The sequence below is a fragment of the Macrosteles quadrilineatus genome, unplaced genomic scaffold (assembly GCF_028750875.1).
Source record: "Macrosteles quadrilineatus isolate MER2022 unplaced genomic scaffold, UCM_ALF_1.0 Scaffold_1__1_contigs__length_201487025, whole genome shotgun sequence".
NCBI lineage: Eukaryota > Metazoa > Arthropoda > Insecta > Hemiptera > Cicadellidae > Macrosteles > Macrosteles quadrilineatus.
In genome coordinates, this window is record NW_026542594.1 from 99,578,794 (window position 1) to 99,606,705 (window position 27,912).

The window sequence follows — 27,912 nt, forward strand, 5'->3', positions numbered from 1 at the left end:
CTGCAATGCTAAAATGCTATGGGAAGAGACTGTAGGTTAAAATGATTACGAAGCACAAATCGATATACATATTTCGATACATGCAATCGTTTACAATAGAAATTTACAACTGAGTTGACAACAGCTGATTTTTACTCCATAGAGGCTAAAAACGATTTTTACTCCCTAAAGAGTAAAAATGCTACTTTAGACCCGCAACGCATGCATTAAAAACGACTGTTTTTACTGCAGTATGACAAAAACAATATAATATGAACCCTTGATGACTCCGCTCAATTTTGTGGATGCCTCTGTGAACGTCACCTAGTAAAAGTTCTTTGCAAAAATGCTAAGCAACCTCTGAATCAATAGTGGGGAGAAAGTACTGAGTTAGAGAGCTTTTCGTTTAACTTTGTACAACAAAATCTACAGTTTTACTGGATCGATTTTGTAAATTAATGGGTTTTTAAAAACCATAATTATTGTAGATTTGCAAATAATTATGAAAATTTGATTTGATAGTTATTTGATTTTTCACATTTGTAGTAAAAAAGTAAAAAAAACTAAAACAAGAATACATTTAAAACGGCTATATTCAAGTTTCTATTTGTAGCCAACTTTAGGCTGCCTTTATTGTGTATTTTCAAGAAATACACAGTAGTGATTTGTAACAAATTTTATTATCTTTTATCACCTTCCACTTTGGTCGATTTCCTTAAATTTAAAAGTTATTTGCTAAAACGCTAAGCAAATCCGAATTTATAATCGTTAAAAAACAGAATTAGAGATATTTTTGTTAAACTTTGTAGAATTAAATCTACATTTCCATTTGACAGATTTAATTGAATAATAGGTCAATGGAAAGCTTCATTCAAGTAGATTTGCAATAATTATAAACAATTTGATTTTAGCGAATTTCCCTATAGGGAAGTAGCTATTACCGTAGGTCTCATGGTAAGACCTAAGCCCAGGACCGATTTACTTTTTCATTTTGATGTCCCCAGAGGCCAAAAACACCATTCGTTCAAATTTTTATATATCTATATATAGATAGATATAATATATATATATTATATATGTGTGTGTGTCCATCCGCACAATAACTTGAGTAATTTTTGTCCGATTTTGATAAAATTTGGTTTAAAGGTGTAAGGCGGGATAAACTTGAATGAGTTCGCGAACCAGCATGATCGGACTATGGGAACGGGGGTTTATGGGGGGTTTTATGGGGTAAAAATAGGTTTTTCCCATTTTTGACCCTAAAAACACAAAATTTCACAATTTATTTTTAACCCATTTTGTAGAGCTTAAAAAACAAATAATTTAGTATATTGAAGCGTTATTATGCGCCTAATTGTTACGGAGAAAATTCAAAAAAATGTTATTCTTATGGAGAATAAGTCAACTGTTGTAGTTTGCTTGTTTATGAACATATTTTGATCAAATTTGGAAAATACATTAATTTCTTACTAAACCACAGTACCTTTTAATATTTTACATAAAAAAAAACTTTTTTACCCTCCCTGTTGCAGCAAACCTAAGTACTCATTAAACTTATTCTGTTTAAATAGGGAATAAATGTGATATTTTTAGGGGACATTTTAGTTTAAATCCAATCAGGCAGATGGAAATTCGCTAAGTCTGCAGGTTTGCTGTGACGGGGGTATTTTTTATTTTTATTTATGGCTGTAATGGGTTTTCCGGTATGCATTTAATCATATGAAACATGTGTTGATAATTTAACAGCTGATATTGTATTGTTATTTCATTAATTTTCTTTGCTTGCATGCATTTTTTTTATTAACAATTTTTTATTTTTTTTTTAATTTTTTTCACAATTTGCATTTGTGGTTAAAGTAGGCTATGTTCCTTATGTTATGTGTGTGTTTCCAAAATTATGTACTTAATCTGTACCATTAATATTAGTGAGTAAAATGGTACATGGATTTCATAACTGTTTTTTTGTTCTTTCTAGAGACTATAGTATTTAACCACAGCAGGCTCTGTTGCTAGTATAATATATATTTATGAATTTGAACGGACGGCGTTTTTGGCCTCTGAGGATCTCAGAACAAAAAGTAAATCAGTTATAGCTTATTGCCTATGTGGGAAAGTTTTTCTTGTAGTCCTATTAAGAAAGAAAGAAGAAAGAGAAATTCATTAGTATCCCATAAGAGACAACTCTTAACAGGACTACAAGAAAAACTTTTCAAAATTCTGAACACAAAATTGGCTTTAAAACAAAAAATAACGCTTTCAATATGATAACAAATAACATTACTACAAATAAAGAACATCAAGACATCTATGACAAATCTGGCATTTACAAAATTAACTGCACTGATTGTGAACACTTCTACATTGGTCAGACAGGATGCTCTTTTAAATCTAGATTCAAATAGCACATTCAAGCTCTTAAGAGTAACAACAGAACATCCATGAAATCAAACTTTGCTAAACACCTTTTATCGACCAACCACAATTACACAAATTTAAAAAACAACATGAAAATTCTCAAAGTTTTAAACAAAGGAAATCGAATGGATTCAACTGAAGAATATTTCATATACGAAGAAAATCTAAAAAATCCAAATCATATTTTAAATAGCCAAATTCCTTCAAGAAACCCAATCTTTGACCATATTTTAAAATTAAATAATCAGTAACAAAAATGTTTTTCCAAATCCTGTCTAGTTCTATAAATCATCTGTATATATACTAGTAGTACGCTTATTCTGCGCATAATGGGATGAGTGAACGTGAGCGCAACAATGGAAGAGTCCATCCGCACCTAGCCTACTTACCGGGGTCACTGGTGAACACAGTGTTATTTGTATAGGCAAATCAACCAAATCTCAGTCAACACAATCCTAACTTCTCGTCCATTACTTAACCAAAGTCATTGGTAATATACGTAATAAATGGATTTCCATCAGTTATCGATAGGAGGTAAATCCATCGTTCCTGTACAAAACGTCTTTTGATTAAATGAAGCCTATTTCCTTATTTGTTATGAGGCCTATCATAAACAAAACTAAAACAAACTGAACGAATCTAACTTAACCTAATTGCGACAGCACGGTGTAAAGGAGTCTTCTTAAAAATATCGTATGGCTTATAATGGTGATATATAACACATACTAACGATAGCGCTATTATATCACCTAAAAATGATTAATAATCCAATATATGTTTATCTAACTAATAAATCTAAATGCCATAAACGGTTCCCACACTCCGAACTGCTTGCCTTTACCACTTCTATCGCCACTACCTACGTCGTGGACCTGTTTCCCACCCTTCCCTCAGCATTTCAGTAGTGCATGTACATTAATCTAACTGCCACAAACTGTTCCCACACTCAGAACTTCTCGCCTTTACTACTTCCTTCCCCACTTCCTATGACGTGGACCGGTTTCCTCCCTTCCCATAGCATTTTAGTATTGCAGGTACATTAATCTAACAGTCACAAAGGTTTCCGACACTCCGGACTGCTAGCCTTGACTACTTCCTTCACCACTTCCTACGTCGTGGACCTGTTTCCCTCCCTTTCCATCGCATTTTAGTATTTCAAATATATTAATCTAACTGCCAATAACAGTTCCCACACTCCAAACTGCTCACCTTTAACAATTCATTTCATTCACCACTTCCTACGTCGTAGACCTGTTTTCCTCCCTTCTCGTAGCATTTCAGAATTGCAGATACATTATTCTTACTGTAATAAAGGGTTCCCACACTCCGGACTGCTCGCCTTGACTACTTCCTTTCCCACTTCCATCGTCGTGGACCTGTTTCCATCCCTTCCTATGGCATTTTGAGAATTCCAGATACATTATTTTAACTGTCACAAAGGCTTCCCATACTCCGGACCCTCGCCTTGACGACTTCCTTTATCACTTCCTTCGTCGTGGACCTGTTCCCCTCCCTTCCCATAGTATTTTAGTATTGTAGGTACATTAATATAACTGTCACAAAGGGTTCCCACAATCCAGACTGTTCACCTCGACTACTTCCTTCACCACTTCTTACGTCGTGGACCTGTTTCCACCCCTTCCTATGGCATTTTGAGAATTCCAGATACATTATTTTAACTGTCACAAAGGCTTCCCATACTCCAGACCCTCGCCTTGACTACTTCCTTTATCACTTCCTTCGTCGTGGACCTGTTTCCCTCCCTTCCCATAGTATTTTAGTATTGCAGGTACATTATTCAAACTGTAACAAATGGTTCCCACACTCCAGACTGTTCACCTCGACTACTTCCTTCACCACTTCCTACGTCGTGGACCTGTTTCCCCCCCTTCGCATAGCATTTTAGTATAAAAATGGACTAACATCTTTGACTATTTAATAGTAAATGCCAACATTAAATTGAATTAAGTAAATAGCTGCTTAGTACTAAATATATACATTTGTAGTGCAAATGTGAATTGACCTGAACATAAAACTGTATAACTGCCGACTAATAGTAAAGTTCAATTTATTATTCTGAAAGTTGTGAAATTATGATGTCATATATATTCATAAACTTCAAACTCTTTACTCCATGAATGAAAGAGCTTAGAGGATAAGTCGTTCTCTCTGTCTTAAGTAGACGACAAAATTGTTGGTTGCAAAACGTAAACAAATAAAAAGAAGAAGAAGGTAGCTTCTAATGTTATTCTTATGGGACGAATTTAAAAATGTTTTTTTAGGGTTTTATAATTACTACTGAGCGGAATCGTCTAGAATTTTAATGGGGTATTCCCACTGGTGTCATAATTATGTGTGCAAAATTTGAACGCTATAAGTGCAACGGTTCTTGAGATTTGACGCGAACACACTCACGGACTCACTCACAGACAAGCGGACAACTTTTCTCCGACTCCGCTATACATGATACATAGATTCGTTCACTTCGTTCACTCATCTATAAATTATATTTATTTACAAACAAACAATATAAACAACAGTTAAGTGTTTAATGTATTTTGAAGTTTGAAAATGGACTAATGTCCGAAACATGTCACTTCTTTTTATAAAATATAATATTCAAGGTGCTCAGTTGTACTTATTTACGTAAATATTTAATATATATATATATATATATATATACGTCCGTGAACGCGATAACTTGATTTTTGTCCGATTTTGATGAAATTTGGTTTAAAGGTGTAAGGCAGTATAAACTGGAATGAGTTCGCGAATCAGCTTGATCGGACCATGGGAACGGGGGTTTACGGGGGGTTTTTATGGGGTAAAAATGGGTTTTCTCATTTTTGACCCTCAAAACATAAAATTTCCCGATTTCTCTCTAGACCTTTTCAAAGAGCTTAAAAAAAAAAAATTATTTAGTATATCAAAGTGTTTTTGTACAATTATTGGTAACAGAGAAAATTCAAAAAATTGTAAATTTAAAATTCTCATGTTATTTCAATGGAGAATATTGTCAAATGTTGTAGTTTGCTTGTTTATGGATATATTTTGATAAAACTTGGCAAATTTATTTATTGTATACTAAGCTACTAATATTTTACTAAAAACCCCACTTTAACAGTTTCCTTGTAGCAGCAAACCTAGGTACTCGTTAAACCTAATGTTATTTAAATAGATTTAATTGAAAATCAATACCGACAAATGGAAATTCGCTTAGTCGGCAGGTTTGCTGCGGCGGGGGTATTTTATAGTTTAATTTTTTCTTTATGAAATCCATACAATCGTCTTCAGAAACATATTTTATCACTTTCATCTGATTTAAGTTTTTTGATTAGACTTTCAATTTTCGAGTTAATTGCATTTTTGTCTCGGACTATTTTCTTGGTCAATTTTGCTCCGCGCAACGTCATGGCGGTTGGCTCAGACATTGTAAATTAATATTTTAAATTTAAATTTTTTTACTTAATTTCTCTAATTTGTCCGATCATTTTGATTTTTTAACACAAGTTAGGGAATTTCATATGATTTTATTTGGTAACACTTTAAGCTCGATAGGACAAGTAGTTTTTTTAGACATTCAAGTTATTCGGTACGTCATGTTTCTACAATAGGCCTATTTTAATTTAGTCTAACATATGATTTAAACAGATTTTGACCTCCCCGACAATTCATTATGAAGGCTATGTTCAATATCAATCTTTAGATGCAATGTTTTGACAGCTGAAAGCTTGTTTTTTAAATGTGTAAACTTTATGTGTCGTCGACCTGCATGTATACATTGATGAAGACTTACGTCGGATATTTGACCATATTCAATATGATGTTTTAAATAAGGATTAGAACATTTTTTTCGGATAAGGTCATTTTAAATAATGGGTCTTTGTACCCGAAACTAGCCATCCATAGACTAAGTTAAGACTGGAGGCGGAACAAGGTACGTAACCTATTATAATGTATCGTTTTTACTAAATTTTATTTTACTCTCAACTTGGAATACCCGTTACATTTTACATTGCATATATTAAAATAACCCTGCATATTATGAGTTAAAGACCAAAATAGACCACATGCACATGGGAAGTTTAAATGAACAGTTTTTTTTTATTGTACAGCATTACTTCAATTTCAATATTCTATTGTCTATTGTCAATGTTATTTGAGTTGTACGTTTTTGAAGTAGTAAACACCAAACAGTGGCAGTAAAGAAGGTTCAGCATTTTTTTGTTTTAAGTGTTCAAATTTTTTTCTATTTTTTTTTTATATTTCTAAGCCTCAAAACAATTTTTTCCTATGACCTGATCATGGTGGTTCGCAAACTCATTCAAGTGTATCCAACCTACACATTCAAGCTAAATTTAATCAAAGTAGGACCAAAATTACTCGATTAATCTATTCACAGACACTCACACACATATATAAATACACAATTTCTCAACATTTTCACTAATACAGTAGTAATCTTAGCTTCTTCCCTATAGGGGAAATTCACTAAAATCAATACACTACATATTACATATTATACACTAGATATTTGATACAGCAGTTAAAAATCATATTCAAACTAAGTGTTTTATAATACACAAAATACATGGATCCACCATAAAAGTCTTTTGTGTTAAAATGTTTCTGATAACTTCTCCAACTTTTGAATGACCACCAACTAGACTTGGAATTAACCTTTGTAGAAGTTACACTTCTAAAAATCTCTTTACCGTATTACAAAATGTGCAAGTTGATCACTTGTACACTTGTGATTGTGACGTTCACAAATGCATATCAACGGGGTTGTCAGAGTGTGACCAAGCACGCGGCAGGTGGGTTCCACTCCACTCAACTGGAACCCGACGTAACATTACATCACTCACACCCACACCCACACATACCTTCCAACTGTAGGCTGAATGGAGAAAAAAACATCTTATATATTTAAACAGTTTGGTTTTTCTTTTTTGAGTTCCTTTGGCTCTTCTACCCACCGATTTTCATGATTGAGGTTTAAAATTGAAGGTATGCATGCACAGATTTCACATCAAGGATCGGCATATATTTATCTACAGTCCCACTTGGCTTATACGTAAACAAAATTTGCTCTCCATGTATTTCTTATAGGAGTTAAATTTGGTTTTTCTTTTCTGAGTTCATTTGGCTCTTCTACCCAACCGATTTTCATGATTGAGGTCTCAATTTGAAGGTATGCACACACAGATTTCACATCAAGCATCAGCATATATTTATCTACCGTATTAATCGACCAAAAACATAAATTTAATTTATTTTCAAAGTCTTACTTCGATGTATTTCACCTTTTATATTATCCTGTATATTTTGGTCTAAGAACCTTCAGTGAAATACCGGCTTACATTTTAGCTATTAGTTATTCAAATCGGACGAGTTTCAAGCAAATGCAAGGTGAAAGACTAACATAAAATTATTTTTTATAAGGTTTTTTTATGATTAAAAATCAATTTCTCCAGCATTGTTTATGTTTTTTCTTATGTTTTAGACTCAAAATAATCAGTAAATTATAGGCTTTAATTTGTGAGCTATTGATCGTTTGAATCAGTGTTAAGTTCAAGATACTGTATTACTCAATAAAAAATCATAAATTTGATTATTTTTCGGGTATGATACTTATTTCAACGCTGCGGAGCAGCATGGGTCCTCTAGTTTAAATTTGATTTTAAGATTTGTTTGTCGAATAGCAATTACATCAGATTACATTGTCAAATATCTTACTGTAAATAGTAAAGTAATTAAAGAACAATGTTAGTAATTAGTCTTAGTTAAATAGTTAAACAATTCATAAATATTCATACTGTACATATTTTACACAACATAAAAATAAATTTCTTAACATGTTTTGAGAGATATTGGATATTATTTTTACTGTTTTAGACCTAAATTCGTAAAGTGGTATTTATTTATTGATAACAAATTATTTATGTAATGTAGGTACTGTATATAACGCATTTCATGAGTGTCCTTCATAAATAGTTACAAGACCCTTAACTGCAACAATAAAAATTAAAAACTAATATATATTCATCCCGACAAAAGAATATTTGAGTGAACAGTAACTGTTGAATCTTATGAGGTTACAAGTATAAAAGGAGGGTTTTTAAAATATAATTTACATGATTTGTATTTATATAACATATTTTTACAGAACCAGTGACATTAGTATTATTTTGTTTTGGTCCAAACTTCTGTCTGGTTACCTATAACAATGTCAACATGTTGTTAGGGAGCATCATAAATTGATAGCCCAATAAAAAATGATTACAAGGTCCACAACAAGCGTCAAACATATCACCTTCAGATTTACAAGCACTAGTATTACAAGCACTCACATCTGATCAGTTAAAAAGGATTTTTTTTTTCTTTTTTTTTCTTTTTTTTTCTACGCCAGTGGCATTTCACACGAGAAGTTACGAGAGATCAAAGTTTAGTGCCAGAGATCCAACTAATCAGCTATTAAAGACTCTAAAAACTGAAGACAGTTATTTTTGCTTAATCTAGGCCGGATCATAAAAAATTTTCTTATTTGAGGTTATGAAATGAAAATCAAATATGATTTATACATCCACAACCAGTTAACATTGTAGAGTTTGCCTCCTAGACAGAGACAGAGAGCATGTCACTATGACAAGCCAGACTTGGCAGCCAAGTCACATGACAGATTTACAGGGACTCAACCCATCACTTCTGGTACTCTGACTGACTTCCTTTAATACCAACCACGATTTTACGCTAAAAACAATTTTGCTAATGGTTTGAAAACAATCTTCAAAATAGTTAAATGTTCCAAATACCAATCAATTGCAGTTACTGTACAGTATTTGTAAATGTTTCTTACTTTTCTTCCTATAATTAGAATATGGAGGAAATATTCATTGTTTTTCACCTCTAAGCACCGAAGACTCTAGGCAAATGAAAAAGTAAATTGGTCCCAGGTCCAAGTCTTAACATGAGACCTACGGTAATACCTTATTCCCAATATGGGATTTCGGTAATAAAAGTAATGTGACATTTACTTTGTTAAAGAAATTGTTTTTCAGAAATTTGTAAAATGTTAAACCATGATTGGTTTTGATGATTTGTTAAAAACCAGCAAGACCAGCTTCTATGAAGAGAGTAGGCCTATCTTACATAAAAGGTGATGTAAACCAATATGTTCTAATACAAGGTGACACAAAAGGGTTTAAAAGAGCAGGTGCCTTATTGCCTAATTATTACTTTTTGGAATCTGCTAAAAAAATACTCCTGTTAATGCCTGAATGATAGTAATAGAACAAAACTACAAACAATGTGTAGCTTTCTCAGTCAACTAATGTGCTGCGAAGAAAGTACCTACACATAAGTACTTGGATTAGGATTTCAAAAATTAAAACATATAAATAAACCAAAATAGATTAAATAGATTCATTCAAAAACAATATACAAAGTAGTTACATTTAGGTTACAAATTAATTTATTAAAAATCAGTTAGTTTATTAGAAATCAATGTCGAGGAAATATTATTAGGCCTAATGACATCAACGCCCCAATCTGAGAACTTGGATACTGTTCACATAAACCTAAACTTACCCCCACTGTTTTAAGATGTTTTAACCAATGTTTCCTAACAGTAAAAGAAGTAACACAACACAGCTGTGCTGTGCTGACAAAGGCCTTGGCTCGTGACAGGATGGTAGGGGGCGAGGAGAGGGGAGTAATGGTAAGATGAGGTCACTGTGTTATCCCCATCAATTAACAACCCACAATGGTGCTTTGCGATAAATTTGGCTACTGCACTGCCAACAAAATAATTGTTTAAACGTAAGGTATTCAATAAATAAATTTTATTTAAACTTAAACACCAACGTTTAACACATTTGAAAAAAAGTTTAACAAATATTTACAGAAATCTAAATTAAGAGTTTTAACACAATGTTCATCGAGATAAATTTTGTATTTTAAAAATATTTTCAACAAAAGAGAGCTAAAAACAGAGGCTTACACCAAATTTAAATTGTTTCTTAAAATTATATTACCTTAAAAGCCAAATAATAGGCCTAGGCTATTATGACCAATTTCCTATCTCAGGACACTTTTCGCTATTTAAAAACTCCACTACCTGTTAATAGCTAAAATATATGCTGAAAAATACCCCCGCCGCAGCAAACCTGCATACTAAGGGAATCTCAATTTGTCTGGCTTTTACTAAAATATTTCCATAAACAAGACATATTTCCCCATTTAAATAACATTAGATTAAAGAGTGCTTAGGTTTGCCGCCACGGGGGGGGTTTTAAAGTGTTATTTTGACAAAATAGTAAGAGCACAGGATGAAAATGAATAAATTTGCAAAATTTTATCAACAAACAAGCAAACTACAGTTTCCTTTACATTAAAATAAATTTAAATGTAAACTTACAGTTATTTTAATTTTTTCATTAATTGTACAACAACGCTTCAATATACAAAATTATTTGGTTTTTAAGCTCTACTAGATTGTCTTGATGAAAATTGGACATTTCCATTTTTTAAGGGGGGGGGGTTAAGAATTGAAAAACCCAATTTTTGAAAATTTCAAAACCCCAAAGTACCCTGTCCCAATGACCCCATCTTGCTGGTTTATCTTGCCTTATGCCTTCAAGCCAAATTTCATTAAAATCGGATAAACATTTCTCGAGTTATCGCGTTTACGGACACATATTTATTATTTATACGTGTATAACAAATTTGAACGGATAGTGTTTTTGGCCTCTGGGTAAAAGTAAATTGGTATCTTAAAAATTAAATTGGTCATCACAGCAGGGGCCCTATTTTTGAAATGGTTGACTGTTGAGTTGAGTCCTGTAAAAATAAATGTACATCTCACATCCTTATAAAACTAGGATTGCTTTCAGAGCGGTGAAAGCCAGTTGAGCGGAGAAAACTTGATTTAATATTTGGGTAACTAACTAAATAAAAAAAACCAATATACTAATGCTTGTTTTATTGATTGAAATTTTAATAATTTACCTCTTGACTACATCTTGATGTGATTCAGATAGGCTACCTCTTGCAAAAGTAGATTAAATTACAGTAGTAGGGACTATGATAATAACATGGAAAACGGGCTCGGGCATTAAAGTAAAAAAAGAGGAGGGAAATTTTACATTTAAACTCAACTGTACAAAAAAAAAACAGTGGACTTCATTATGACCCTTGCAATCGGTAAAAAGTATTGAAGTATAAAAAAACAAAAAGTATAAAAAAACGAGCATTTAAGTATAACAACATGAGGGGAAATTTGAAAGTCAACTGTGCAACATAAACATTAAATTTGTCTTCATTTTAACCCTTCCAATCGGTTGAACTCAGCTTTCTTTGCAGGAAATAGCTTATGGCTGTTTATGCCAAGTAGTCTTGATGGAGGAAATGAGTGTAATAAAAGTCCATCCAGTTGTCGAACTCTAGATAATGCTACATACGTCAATCCAAGAGCAAACTCTTTTTTGCCAATGTCAACAACACATTTGTTCACTGTTATCCCTTGACTCCGGTGGACGCTGATAGCAAATGCTAGTTGTAATGGCATTTGTTTTCTGACACACGACACTCCATTGTGTTTAAAAGAGACTGTTACAGGAGTAATGGGAACTACACAATTAAAAATTGTAGGACCTTTGTAATTGTCAAAATGAACCAAAACACACAAAGGCATATCTTCTAAGTGGTTTGCAAAATCTGAAGTCTTGTAAATTATTTCATGTACTGTCCCCAAACTTCCATTACAAAGTCCTTTTGATGTCCACAAGTTCTTTTTTAAAATAACCCTGCAACCAACACATAGCTTGAGTATATTTGGGAGTCCTTGGCAGTCGTCAGTATCAGCTCTGCTTGAAGTGTTATTGCTGTTTATAGCGTTTATAATCGTTACTGGGTTTCCAGTATTCTTCAATCTTTCCAGGTTGTAAGTTTCAATTTCAGAATTTGTGCTTATAATTCTTAATACATTTTCACAACAGTGTAGTTGTTCTCGATTTGTCCAGGTGAATCGTGTTTCGAGGAAATTATAATCATCCATGGTTATCACACCATTAGCTATATTGTTGAGCACATTTTTGAAACCATTCTGATCTTCTCCAATCTGTCTCATGATTGTTTTTAGTTCAAATACCTTGTCAAAAGTCATAAACATTGCTTTGCCATGAATTGCTAGTTCGCTCACACCAGCTTCCATGTATAATGCTCGGTCTTTAACTGGCTGTAATTGGTTAGGATCACCAAACAAATATACGATATAACCACCAAATGGCTCGTTAGATAATTCTGGATTACCTTGACGAAGCCTTTTGTCCATTGTTGCGAGCATTCTTTGGCCTATCATGCTAAACTCATCGCATATTACGGCTTTTATACTTAGCATCATTTCTTGAAAAGATTTTCCAGACTCTCCAGATAATTCTCTGACTTCACCAAATCGATTCAAATTAAAACGCAAGGCTGAATGAATTGTCTCTCCCTCAATATTGTTAGCTGCAATGCCTGTAGGAGCTAATAAGAGTATACTTTCGTCACCATGCCGTACTTTACACATCCGAATCATTTCCCGAATCACACAACTTTTTCCGACTCCGGCAGATCCACATACAATTGTACGCTTTTGACTAGTTTCATTATTCAATTGACGATTAAAATGATCGAGGACATTTTGCTGATCAAGGTTAAACACAATTTCTTCGTTGCCATTATTTACTGCGTTAATCTCCTCAGCATTTTTTGATTGCTTTATGAAGTCTTTTGCCTCTTCAATGTTTGGAAACTGGTCATATGCATGGTACCAATTGTGTTCTCTGTCGAGTGTACGCAAACCAATTTCTGTTTCAGTTATAGGCACTTCAGGATGAGCTGCAGAAATGTCCATCCAGTCATGTTGGTCAATATCGCCTTCATATTCATATTCATTGTTTTCTTCGTCTGGAGTTCCTTGTAAGTCCCAAACATTTAATGTAGGCCTACTATTTTCATATGTCTCTTTCCAGCTCCGATGAGTTTTCACATGTTGTTCTATACGAAAATTTGAATGAAGCTACACCTTTTGCCTGAAATATATTTCATCCGTGGATTCATTCATACCCAATGAAACATAAGGGACAACTTGTACTACATTTTTTTTATGAGATGCTACTAACCTAGATCCCACTGTTTTGAAACTACTTACAAACTCAAATAGAGTCATATTTTCATATTGCACTGGACGGTTTTTGTATGTTTCCAAAATCGATTTAGTGTTTCGGTTTGCGGATGTCGACAATTGAACATACTCCTCATTCCCTATAAACAGTTTTACGAACTGCCTACTGCAGTGGTACAAAGGATCACCATTTAGTAGATGGTGAACTTCGCATGCACTATAGTCACGGTTTCCAACGATTTTATTTAGTAGTTTTGTAAACACGGTTCGAGCGGGAGCAGTTTTTGATAAACTTGATGCTATTTCAGTGATCATTTCTTTATATGTGTTTGAATGCGGTTCACCTTTTGCAGCATATTTTGACAGATAATTGATTATTATTTGTTTGGATGTTACAACCTTGCAGTCTGTATTAGCTCTCCAAGAATGGCTGACAAAACGTTTATCTTCGTCAAGTAATTCATCATTTCTTTTTGGAGTGAAGGTCCATATGCCCTTTTCATTTTTCTCGAGAGTAGATGTCTCCACAATCTTTTTTGGAAACTTGAACCTACATGTCTCCTGGTTACCTTCTTTGCGTAAGCAATACTGTGAGTGCCTAGTATGTCTTTGAACGCGATTGAGAAGCTGTGCAGTTTTTTCACTATCATTAAAATCTATATCAGTACACCACTCACGTGAAGGGTGTTTTTCAGCAGGAATCGCATTGACATTTGGATTAACAGCTGTAACAATGCTGTCATAATACTCTATATACCTTTGAATATCATCTGACCCAGCATTATCAAATGATGATACATCTGGTGCTCCTTCTAACCAAGCAACCATATGAATATGGGGAGCTCCTCTATGCTGCCATTTAAAACGATACCAAAAGTCTTTAATTTTTAGCTTTTCTTTTAGGATGCCCATGTAACACTCTACACGTTTAGAAAAAAATTCATCAGCTATCATGGGGTTTTCAATTAGCAATTTTTGCATGAATTTTGAGAGCTGACGATCGTTTCGGAATTGTTTTACATCAATGTCAAGTATGTTTGAAAGGTCGGGAAACCAAAAGTCTGCAGAACTCAATGTTAAGAAAATTGTTGGGACACCCAACTGTTCGACCATACACTGTAATTCAAGTCTCCTTTTAAACCAATATGATGATGATCCACGGATTTTTGCTCCAAATGACAACAGCTTATTTAGTAAATTTGGGCGATGCTCAATTTCTTGAATAAGTTGCTCAACAGAACCATTAAAATCGTGTTTTTTTGCGAATATTTTGCTAGAATTAATGGCGTCATGCCGCTGGTCTCGATTAAGGACAAAAAACCTAAACCGTGTGTCTTGAGCAAAACGTTTATCATGATAATGCATGAGAAAGTACAACCACCGTTTAAATGTTGGGCGATCTGCTGGATTGCGGCGATTGTCCAGAAATGTTCCTTCACCTGTGGGGAATAAGTGTGGAAATGCATGGACGATATATGATTCAGATGTAAATTCGTTGATTGGATTTTGGTTAGCGGATGGCCAATTCAGAACGGCTGACACTAACTCAGAGTCCCGTTGTTCTGGTAAAATTGGAACGCAAGTTTCGGTTACATGGTCATTTTCATCAATGATTTCACTGGCACTATTGTCATTTAAATTTGGTAGCTGTTCTGTAACAAAGTCGTCCTCAGGTAAACTGGCTATAACGTCACTGTCTATTTCTATGTCACTATAAAAGGGATTGTTGTCTTTCAAGAAGTGAAGAGCATCTAGTACCTTTTGACGCCTAACACGAAAATCCACATATCCAGTTACTGACTTCTTTCGTATGATAACGATATCAAGATTCGAGGGTGATTTTGGGAGAACACGAGCCACTTCACTTATATCTTGCTCAACATTGATTATGTTTCCTTTGTATCGGAAATTTCCGGGTTGTCCTGCTAATTTTAGCTGGTAAACACACAGTACTGGCTGTACCCTAGCAATTAACATCTGTTCAATCTTAGTCAGATTTTGCAATTTAGGTGGAACTAAGCCTGGATCCATATGGTTAGCTGATGTAAATTTCAACGACTTACCAGCTTTGCAAGAATAGCAACGATAGTTTTCCTCGTTCTTATTAATGAGTTCTGTCTTCTTACATTTCGTACATGTTACATAAGAGAAGGATTTCATTTGTTCAACAAACCGTCTTCTCAACACATCGTCATTATTTGTTTCACTCCTACGTTTATTTAGGGCTTTTTGTGTTCTTCTTGACCTTCTTCCAATATTAGGACGTTTTTGGGCCGGCATTTTATTATTGGTCTTAATAAAACATAACACGATAAAGGTAAGCCTGTTTCAACTTTAAAACACAAACGTAAAATACTTTTAAAAGACTAAAATATACTGAATGATGTATTTTGTTTTAAACCAATACGTAAAAACCGCTTAAAGACCATTGAACAGTAAAACATAACTGGAATGTAGGCCTTCTACCAATATTAGGAAAATTTAGTTAAACGGAATTTTAATACTGGCCTTGATAAAAAGTGTAGGTATACGAAAAAGGTAAGAATGTCTTAATGTAAAAACTCAAATTAATGTAAAACACTTCTAAATAACTAAAATGAACTGAATTATCAATTATGTATTTGAAAGGAAACAAAAAACTAAAGAACTGCAAAAAATACTATTGAACAATTAAACATGGCTGTAATGTAGGCCTAATAATAACAAAAGTAAAAAGTAAACATCAAATCAGCTGATTTGTGTGAAAACAGAATAATAAATCTAATATAAGGGAAGACATACCAGAGACAATGTAGATTTGGTCTCCAATTACGTCATCTTATTTTGTCACAACGTAGGCCTTTGGCCTTATCTAAACAACTCAAATTAATTAGCCTATTACAGAAATTTCCTTACTATGTGTTAAGCGTATTCTTCGTTTTTATTGGGCGTTTAAAGTATATTTTTATTTATCCACGCTGTAATAATAATTATGCGTCATAAACATATTATTTCGTCTATTGATTGTTACGTCAATGACATATAATCACCGCCTTCAATAGAAGCATGGCAACATCCGGGAGGGGGGTGGAGCTAGTGCAAATGCTGCTAACCAATCAGCCTCAGCGACCGCCATCTTCTAATAATATTTGGTGACAACTACCGAAATTGGCGAATAGTTTAGTTTAGCGTTAGCCGCTCCATGTCCCGGCTGTTGGCCATTATAACTGAATGAATTGCGGTACAGTGAATGAATGAAGTAAATATTATATTTAATCCTCATAATGAAAGACAGCAAGAATAAATAAAATACATTCCTAATAAACTAAAAACAATGATTTAGCCTAATAGGCTATATAATTAGAAATTAGTAGCCTACTTCTGGACAGGCCTAGACAATTATCCATACCTTGGTTAAAAGCGGACTTCTATAAGCCTAGGTAATAATTCATTTACTTAATGTAGTCACGAATACTCATAAACCCCGACCTACCTCCCTACATGCCTTAATTAGATCAGTGTTCAATCTGCGTTTTATCAATAAGTGTAATAACTTACTGTACCGTCGATGTAATTCAACATAATATAACCTATGAGGTATTATTGGATTAAATACCGATTTCGATGCGGTTTGATATATCGCTTATTAAATCCTGATTTCTAACATTGGCTGTTTCTAATCAGCTGGCAACACAAATAGGTTCCCAAGAAAGTAGTCACTGGTCCGTATCCCTCCGCTCCTTGTTTATGCTCCGCGCATTGAGAAAGTAGTTCCGTATATTTTCTCGATTTTCAGTGAATTCCGCGCCTTAAAAAATGTTTTAACGGCATTTTCTTGTTTATTAAAATCATAGGAATGGTTTAAAAACGTTTAAAAGAAAAATATAGAAAGTTCAGAAATACCTTATGATTCTCTTGTTTACATTTTTCTAGTAAACAAAAAAACTGTCATAGCTACTTTAGTCCCATAAGCCTAATGTAAAAAATTTGAAATTTTAAGTTCGTTTTAAATTGCATTAGCATTATCTAATTGAAATTTGTTTGTTTACAAACCATCTCATTATTAGTCTAAGTAGTCTTGTTAAGTTTGGCTGAAATGTGTTCAGCCGTTATTGAGTGATGGTGTTATATTGTTTGCATTGAAGTTGATCCCAAAGAGCTTCGCTCGCTCCGCTCAATAACAAACCTGGAATCTGAGGAGATGACAATAATACTCTAAAGGAGATATATATTTTTACCTAACCCGCCATGTTAAACTTCCCTATCCCAAGCGTGATGTATATAACTTCGTTACTTCTCGAGTGATGTAAAGTTGGAAAAAACTCACTCGGTGATGTAATGAAACCCATTTAAATAACATTGAGTGCTTAACTTAAAAAATATACCTCTATGGAGCCAACGACGTTCAACGCTAGAAATCAGCTGCGCGCTTGAATTTTATTGTTATGTTTTGAAGAATTATCCTAACCTAGCTTTTGTTTGTAAATGAACGTTACTGTTAGAAGATGAGTGAAATGGATAATGAAAAATATTGTTCGTAACCTCCTGTATATTGTCGGGTCAGGTAAAATCTTGTACGTTACACGTTACGCAAGAGCGTGTTTACATCACTTCGGTAAATTATGCAACTCGCTTCCGCTCGTTGCACAACATTCACCTGCGTGATGTAAAAACTCTCTTACTACACTTGTAAGGTAAATAGCTATTACCTAACCCGCCATGTTAAACTTCCCTATCCCAAGCGTGATGTATACAACTTCCTTACTTCTCGAGTGATGTAAAGTTGAAAAAAACTCACGCGGTGATGTAATGAAACCCATTTAAATAACATTGAGTGGATAACTTAAAAAATGTACCTCTATGGAGCCAACGACGTTCAACGCTAGAAATCAGCTGTGTGTTTGAATATTATTGTTATGCTTTGAAAAATTTTCCTAACCTAGCTTTTGTTTGTAAATGAACGTTACTGTTAGAAGATGAGTGAAATTGATTATGAAGCATATTGCTCGTAACCTCCTGAATATTGTCGGGTCAGGTAAAATCTTGTACGTTACACGTTACGCAAGAGCGTGTTTACATCACTTCGGTGAATTATGCAACTCGCCTTCGCTCGTTGCACAACATTCACCTGCGTGATGTAAAAACGCTCTTACTACACTTGTAATGTAAATAGCTATTAAAATTGCAATGGAGGATAATAGTGAATAGTGGGGACTTTAACCCATCCGTCACATGTTTGTGCCAAAAATTAGAGTCATGACCTTTAGGAAGTAGGTTAAAGCCATAAGAACAGCACTTTTGTACCCAAATTTTACATTAAAGCAAAGACCAAGTATACTGCTTGTGGATTTAAGTTTAAAATGTATAAACTCAATTTATCTTACCTTCAGCAGCAGTGAAGCAACAAGGCAGAACAATCCCAGCAGTTATCAATCAATGAAATATCTGGAACAGATGGTTACAAATGTGTTCATATTATATAGGAGATATAATTGACTACCAGTACTTATCAATCTTTTATACGAAATTCCACTTGCGTCTAGACAGTGTTCAAAATCAGCAATTTACAAAAGTGTCCAGATTTATTGCTCTTCTCAGGATCAAACCAGGGACCATTGAATTTTAAGGCAAGCTCTATAACGCCACCCATAACCAGTTTTTGATACTTTTAATTAACATACATTAACACGTAACCTAGCATGCCAATATACACATTTTGCTTGTATAGTCCAGTAAAAAGTTATTTTGAAGTGTAAAGTTTATCTAAAGGTATTTTTTTTTGGCTTAATTTATATTTTTGGGGGTGCTGAACACAAATCTGAAGCTGTCCAACCAAATTTATTTTGGCAAATATGAGGAAATAAAAAAATTTAAAACTCTTTATAGTCTAAGCAAACTTATAAATACCCCCGCCGCAGCAAACCTGCAGACTAAGCGAATTTCCATTTGACTGATTGGATTTACACTGAAATGTCTACTTAAAAATATAACATTTATTCTTGATTTAAATAGAATTTGTTTAACAAGTACTTAGGTTTGCTGCATCAGGGAGGGTAAAACTGTTTTTTTTTTGTTTTTTTTTTGTAAAATGTGAATAGTTAGTAAGAAATGAAAACATTTTCCAAATTTGATCAAAATATGTTCACAAACAAGAAAACTACAACAGTTTACTTATTCTCCATAAGAATAACATGAGAATTTAAAATTTACAATTTTTTTGAATTTTCTCCGTAACCATTAGGCGCATAATAACGCTTCAATATACTAAATTATTTGTTTTTTTAAGCTCTACAAAATGGTTTGGAAAGAAATTGCTAAATTTTATGTTTTTTGGGTCAAAAATGGGAAAAACCTATTTTTACCCCATAAAACCCCCCGTAAACCACCGTTCCCATGGTCCGATCATGCTGGATCGCGAACTCGTTCGAATAAACGTACGTTTACACGTTTGTACCAAAATTTCATCAAAATCTGATCATTTTTGCTCGAGTTATCGTGCTGACGGACATATATATATATATATATATATATTTTGTTATTGTATACATCAATGAGGGCTACTTTAAATGTTACTAAGCAAATCAAAATACCACAGTACCCTAAAAACATTTTATTTTATATTACTTACATGTTTCGGACATTAATGCCATGATCACAGTATAGTATATAACCTATTAGTTTCTTTTATTTACAAACATTATTAGATATTTCTTATTAAAGAACAGGTGATAATTTTTATGTTAAGGGAAGGAGGTGTTTTCTTTAAGATGTATAATTTCATTGAATATTACGTTTTGATTTTGAATTTGATGTGATCATGGCATTAATGTCCGAAACATGTAAGTAATATAAAATAAAATGTTTTTAGGGTACTGTGGTATTTTGATTTGCTTAGTAATATATATATATATATATATATTAATTTATGTGTTCACGTAAGGGCTGCTGATATATTAAATATTTAAGTAAATAAGTACAACTGAGCACCCTGTATATTATAAATTTACAATTTATAAAATATAATATACAGGGTGCTCAGTTGTACTTATTTACTTAAATATTTAATATATATATAGATATATATATATATGAATTTGAACGGATGGTGTTTTTGGCCTCTAGGGACCTCAAAACGAAAAAAAAAATCGGTCCCACGTCCAGGTCTTACCATGAGTACTACGGTAATAGCTTATTCCCTATATGGGAAATTCGCTAAAAACAGACAGAGTTTGTTATATAGGATAGGTCTAATCGTTAAAAAATTGTAAGAAAACGTTTTATGGGTTCATTTTGTAGTGTTGGGTGTCACGCATAGTGACATAGCCTACTAAAAGTTGGCCAAAATCGGTGGACGGGAAAACCCCTAAAATCCCGATTTAAAATGGTGGCTTTTCACAATATTGGATAAATTTTGTTTAATGCATACTTTTTTTTAATTGATTTTGGACCACTGACGGTATTTATTGGGTTGTTAGTAAGCCTACTTCATTTTGATAGGGAACGAGTTTTTGACAGTCATCTTGGATCCGCCATATTGGATTTAAAAATGTTCTTTAAATGTAACAATAGGTAGTATTTATTTAGGCCCATTTATTTATTTATTTATTTATTCCAACGGCAAGATCACCAATTTACAATGTGGATTCAAGAAGCCTATGCGGTAACAACATGCATTTTAACAGAAAACTTAACAACTAACTTAAATCTATGGCAGGAGCAGAGCAACATTGGTAACAGGAAATATAATCTTGACTAGGAAAGCAATAATTTAACAATGAAGTAGAAAATAATTGTGAAAAAGCAATAACAATGGTAAGAATTTGGTCCGGCAATACAGTTACAACAATCGATCAGCAAAAGCAAGGTAAATCTTTGGCTAGGAAAGCTATAATATAACAATGAAGTCGAAATATAATATGAAAAAGCTATAACAATAGTAAATATTTGATCCAACAAAACAGTATTAAACAAACGATAACATAACTCAAACATAATTAAATTTACAGAAAACGAAAAAGATAGCAAATAACGACTAACAACGGGACACACTAGGTTTCATTGGCAGGGGACCAGGATGCGGACGCAGAACGCCTGATGGCTGCTAGGCTGTCATGAAAGAGGTCCACTGAAGCCGAGACGTAGTTGCCGGAACGCATGAGCCTTGGAGGGTTGTTCTGGAGGTAACTTCTTCCTGCATGCTCCAGCTCAAATAAAAGCTGCTCCCTGATGGTGGGCACTCTGAAATTCGTCTTCTCCAGGAGGTACGGACAAACTACCTTGCTGTTGAGGAGTTTTTAGAGGAAGGACTCATCTGCTACTCGTCTTCTACATGATAATGGCTGCAGCCCGTAGGATTCTGAGATGACATCAATGGGGACTTCTAAGTAGTTGAACCCCTCTCGGCGTCCCAGGAACCTGATGAATCGTCTTTGGACTGACTCTAGCTGATCTGTAAGGCCGAGTTGGTATGGAGACCATACAACCAAAGCATACTCAAGTAGCTGACGGACAAGGGACTTGTATAAGATGGTAGCAGCTACGGAATCCAGCCCATGATTTACCGTCCAAATAACCAGGCCAAGGGTGCGGCAGGCCCTGGCACATATGTCACCAATGTGGTGTCCAAACTCAAAGGAGGAATCAATCGTGACCCCAAGATCCTTCATGCGACTGCATCTCTCCAGCCGGTTCCTATCCCAACCATGACATAGTAGGCCTATTCAATGATGTTGCTGATCCGGGTATAAGTTATCACTTTGGTTGTAGCACTTTGGTTGTTAGATTGATGTACATCCCGTTTGTTGAGCACCATTGATGAACACTCTCTAAAGCTACCTGTAGCAGTAAACAGTCATGACGCTATTTCACCTCCTTGAACAACTTGATGTCGTCAGCAAAAAGTATTATGTCACATCATTATAAACTAAATTTTCACACTGATTTAAATGCCGAAATCCGTTTTTAAATATCCTTTTTTCGTTTTAAAGATATACCGTACTAGGGGTCGTCCAGTGGTCGAGATCTCGACCAAAATTATGCTATGTACAGACTTCTCTATTTTCACCCCACACTGTAAATAAAACATGTGATTGGAATTTCTTTCATTTGTTTTGATTTTCTGTTTATATTTTGTTGTTATATTATGTATGTTTGTTGTTTCAATTTTTAAAGGGATTCTGCACATCTACAGGAAAATATCTTTCTAACAGTAGCCTATGTGTAGATTTTCCCTGCGATACGCACAAGCTGAGAAAAAAGGTTTTAAAGAAACATGCTTGCCTATTAATATATAGATATATAGATAGCCTATATTCAAACAAAAACTCTCCCTCATTAATTTCTTATGGACGTTTCGTACTTTAAACATTTAAAAATATTATTCTTCTTCTAGGCTATCTCCAGTTTTTATTAACGCTTGCAGTTCGTTCTAGCCTGAAAATATCCAGTGATATAAGGGCTTTCATTTGAGCTCTTGATCATTAAAAACGGACTAGTAAGAGACGAGCTACAAACCCCAACACAATATTAAATTTTACTTTTTAGAAATCAGTTTTTATTGAAAATTTTATATCTCGGATTGTTAACTTAATACGAAGCCTTTGTAGTTTCAAATTACTCCGAAAATGTTTGGATTTAATTGAATTACAGTAGAGTCCCGCAAACTCGGCGTAATGTGGACTGGAAGGGTGCCGAGTTTGTGAAATGCCAGGTTATCGGGAACTAGGGTTAAAAATAAGGACAATACAATTTTTAAGCTTTTTAACCTCCTTTTAGCGAATTTCCCATATAGGGATTAAGCTATTACCGTAGTACTCACGGTAAGACCTGGACCCGGGACCGATTTTTGTTTTGTTTTGAGGTCCCTAGAGGCCAAAAACACCATCCGTTCAAATTCATATATATATATATATATATATATAAATAAATATATATATACATATAAATAAATATATATATATACATATAAATCTTACTAATATTATAAATCTGAAAGTTTGTGAGTTTGTGTGTATGTTTGTGTGTGTGTTTGTGTGTGTGTTTGTTGCTCAATCACGCATAAACTACTGGACGGATTGGGCTGAAATTTGGCATGATGATAGCTCACATTCCCGATTAACATTAAAGCATATTCTTATCTCAAAAACCCTTTCGGGCTCCGCCCCAGTGGCTCTGTAGTTCCCCATGTTAATCTTATGATTTTTCATATTTAAAAGGAAATAATGAATCTTAACAGCTGTTTCAATTAAACAAGTTGGTTCTGTTCTATGATGTGCAATAGCATAAAAGATTACCAACAGGATGCAGCACTATTAATTTTTTTTTAATTTATGACAACAGCTAATTTCCAACCAAAAGGTGAGTGAGCGTAGCGAACGAACTTCAACCTGGAGGCGAGTTAGCGTAGCGAACGAGCTAACCTGAAGGCAAGTGAGCGCAGCGAATGAGCTCCAACCTAAAGGTGAGTGAGCGTAGCGAACGAACTTCAACCAGGACGCGAATGAGCCATGCGAACGAGCTCATCTTTGAAAATTAAGAAGTTAAACGGGGCAAAGCCCGCGGGTACAGCTAGTATACATATAAATAAATATATATATATAAATAAATAAATAAATATATATATATGTGTCCGTTAGCGCGATAACTCGAGCAAAAATGATCCGATTTTGATGAAATTTGGTACAAACGTGTAAACCTACGTTTATTCGAAGGAGTTCGCAAACCAGCATGATCGGACCATGGGAACGGGGGTTTATAGGGGCTTTTATGGGTAAAAATGGGTTTTTCCCATTTTTTGACCCAAAAACATAAAATTTTGCAATTTCTTTCTAAACTATTTTGTAGAGCTTAAAAAAACAAATTATTTAGTATATTGAAGTGTTATAATGCGCCTAATGGTTACGGAGAAAATTCAAAAAAATTTTAAATTTAAAATTCCCATGTTATTCTTATGGAGAATAAGTAAACTGTTGTAGTTTGCTTGTTTATAAACATATTTTGCCCAAATTTGGAAAATGTTTTTATTTCTTACTAACTATTAACATTTCACATAAATAACACTTTTACCCTCCCTGTTGCAACAAACCTAAGTATGTGTAAAACTGATTCTATTTAAATAAGGAATAAATGTGATATTTTTAAGGAGACATTTTAGTGTAAATCCATTCAGGGAAATGGAAATTCGCGTAGTCTGCAGGTTTGCTGCGGCGGGGGTATTTTTTTATATTACAAGGCAGTATTAAGTCATCAGATATAGTACAAAAAATCCCTGGGTACGAGTTGTGAATGATTTTACTTGAGCTGGCTTGAGTCCATGTTTAACTCGGACTCAAAATATCACTAATTTTCTGAACCAGGTGATGGCCGAGTTATCCAGACTGCCAGGTTATCGAGTGCCGAGTTTGCGGGACTCTACTGTAATTGCTAACCAAATAAATTCTGACAAATTTTAAATTAGTTATGGACCTTCATTTAACATCCAATGCTTGATTTTAAGGATATATTTGACTGCTATATATGAAATATGCTTGACTATATTGCTTGTACATTGCTTGACTATATTTAGTGTTATAAAGTCAATGGTACAACACATGACGGTGTAATCACCGCGAACCGTAATCAACGACTGACGGTTCGCTTGATGCTTTCCTCGGCAGTAGTTTTAAATATATAAAAATTATTAAGTACAAATTAAGTAAAAATTATTCATACAAATATAATATGAACACTACTATTAAATCATGTTTATTTGTTAACTAGCTGTAACCCGCGGGCTTTGCCCCGTTTAACTTCTTAATTTTCAAGATTATCTCGTTCGCAATGGCTCAATCACGTCCTGGTTGAAGTTTGTTCGCTACGCTCACTCGCCTTTAGGTTGGACCTCGTTCGCTACGCTCACTCACCTTTAGTTTGGAGCTCGTTCGCTACGCTCACTCACCTTTAGGTTGGAGCTCGTTCGCTACGCTAACTCGCCTCCAGGTTGAAGTTCGTTCGCTACGCTCACTCACCTTTTGGTTGCAAATTAGCTGTTGTCATAAATGTAAAAGAAATAATAGTGCTGCACCCTGTTGGTAATCCTTGTAACTTTAATGCTATTGAACATCATAGAACAGAACCAACTTGTTTAGTTGAAACAGCTGTTAAGATTCAATAATTCCATTTCTCATAAGGTTAACATGGGAAACTCCAGAGCCACTGGGGCGGAGCCCGAAAGGATTTTTGAAATAAGAATATGCCTATATGTTAATCGGGAATGTGAGCTATCATCATGCCAAATTTCATCCCAATCCGACCAGTATTTTTCGCGTTCACTTGTCACAAACATACATCCATACATCCATACATCTATACATCCAAACTTTCTCATTTATAATATTAGTAGGATACCGTAATGAAAGGTAAACATTGTATTATTTACGATATGAAATGAATCCAGTCATATGATAAATATTAAAAATAAATGAGAGAGTTTTAAATATATAAAAGCAGTAAAACTTTTTATGGTAATTAATTAAGTTATGTTAGATAACGGTGGTTTAACTGTGTCTGATTAGTCAATTGAGTTAATTGATTACATAGTTGACATAAGGTCCGATCTCAAAGAGCTTCGCTCGCTCCTCTCAATTATAAAGAGACAAACAGACATAGCTTGTATTAGTACTGGATAAATAAATCCTTATATTAATGATAAAGTCAAATTTTCAAAACTTGTGTGCAGAGAACTTTGACCATCCAAGACACCCATTTAAAAAAAAAATTTTCAGTTTCCCCTAATACCCAATTAAAATTATAACATCCCCCTAATTCCACTAATAGGCCTACCCGACAAAACACCAAAATATATGGGAAAGAATTTGTTTTTTTAACCCATTGGCGCCGACTTACGAGCGTTACTCATACGGCCGCTGCAGGCCCAGCGGCTGACTTACGAGTGCCGATCGTGTCACCCCTACGCAGTCCCACTAGTTATTTAGGCTAATTATTATTATTTTTCCCCCATTTTTTAGCGAATTTCCCATATAGGGAATAAGCTATTACCGTAGTACTCATGGTAAGACCTGGACCCGAGACCGATCTAATTTTTCATTTTGAGGTCCCTAGAGGCCAAAAACACCATCCGTTCAAATTCATATATATATATATTATATATGTATATATTTATATATATATATGTGTCCGTTAGCGCGATAACTCGAGCAAAAATGGTCCGATTTTGATTAAATTTGGTACAAACGTGTAAACCTACGTTTATTCTATCGAGTTCGCGATCCAGCATAATCGGACCATGGGAACGGGGGATTATGGGGGGTTTTATGGGGTAAAAATGGGTTTTTCCCATTATTGAACCTAAAAACAAAAAATTTTGCGATTTCTTTCTAAAACGTTTTGTAGAGCTTAAAAAAGAAATAATTTAGTATATTGAAGCGCTGTTGTATGCCTGACGGTCACGGAGAAAATTCAAAAATAGTGTAATTAAAAATTCCCATGTTATTCTTATGGAGAAAATGAAAATTGTTGTAGTTTACTTGTTTATGGGTATATATTGATAAAATTTGGCAAATTTATTTATTTCATCTTATACTATTGATGTATGGTCAAAAAACACTTTTTACCTTCCCCGTAGCAGCAAACCTAAGCACTTGTTAAATCTAATGTTATTTAAATAGGGAATAATAAGTCTTATTTATGGAAACATTTTAGTAAAAATGTAATCAGACAAGTTGAAATTCGCTTAGTCTGCAGGTTTGCTGCGGCGGGGGTATTGTTTGTTCTTACTTTTATGATGTTTATAAATAGGCCTATAGATCTTGCTTCTTGTTTTGCATATTTACTCATTAATTATTGCGAATAACAAACAAGGTTGTGTTGTAATGGAAACCAGATATCACCCAAATTCAGCTGCGGTAAGGTAAAACAAACATTTTTGTTCTATGTTATTACTTATAAAAACTGTAAACAACTTGTAGCCTAATTTTTCTATGTAGGGAATTGAACTTTATAACAGAAGTGTCATTTGGTTCTGGATTAATCTTGGAATTTGTAAATCAAGTTTACTTTTAAAAAATTGTTTTAAATATTTAATTCTATAATCTTTTTTATTTTATTATTTTATTTTACACTTTGACAATCCAATTACCACTTTTTTTGTATAGGCCTAAAAGTTTACTTACTGTGAACAAAATGGCGATCAAGAATTATTAGTTTATTACCTAAGGTTTTCTTTCTACATATATATCAATTAGAGTAAAAGTCTACAAATTTGGTAAAATTAATTGCCGACAGAGGGCACTGCAGGCAGTGCAATTATTCCTTCCCCAATGGGTTTATAAATTGTAACTAAAATATAAAGATTTAATAAACAAAACTTCTTAAAC

The 27,912-nt window shown here is 34.0% G+C and overlaps 1 protein-coding gene across 3 annotated transcripts in view; it reads right to left on the reverse strand.

Annotated features, from left to right (window-relative positions):
* Positions 1-27,912, reverse strand: part of LOC128995580 (trafficking kinesin-binding protein milt) — a 205,844-nt gene that overhangs the window by 175,177 nt on the left and 2,755 nt on the right. For 2 of the 3 annotated variants that reach the window (XM_054420688.1, XM_054420625.1), the window contains exon 2: positions 18,925-18,985. The gene's annotated coding sequence lies outside the window, so the exon portion shown is untranslated. Of the gene's footprint in view, positions 1-9,984; positions 10,057-18,924; positions 18,986-27,912 lie in introns of those variants that run through there. The other variant, XM_054420871.1, reaches the window with a different exon arrangement.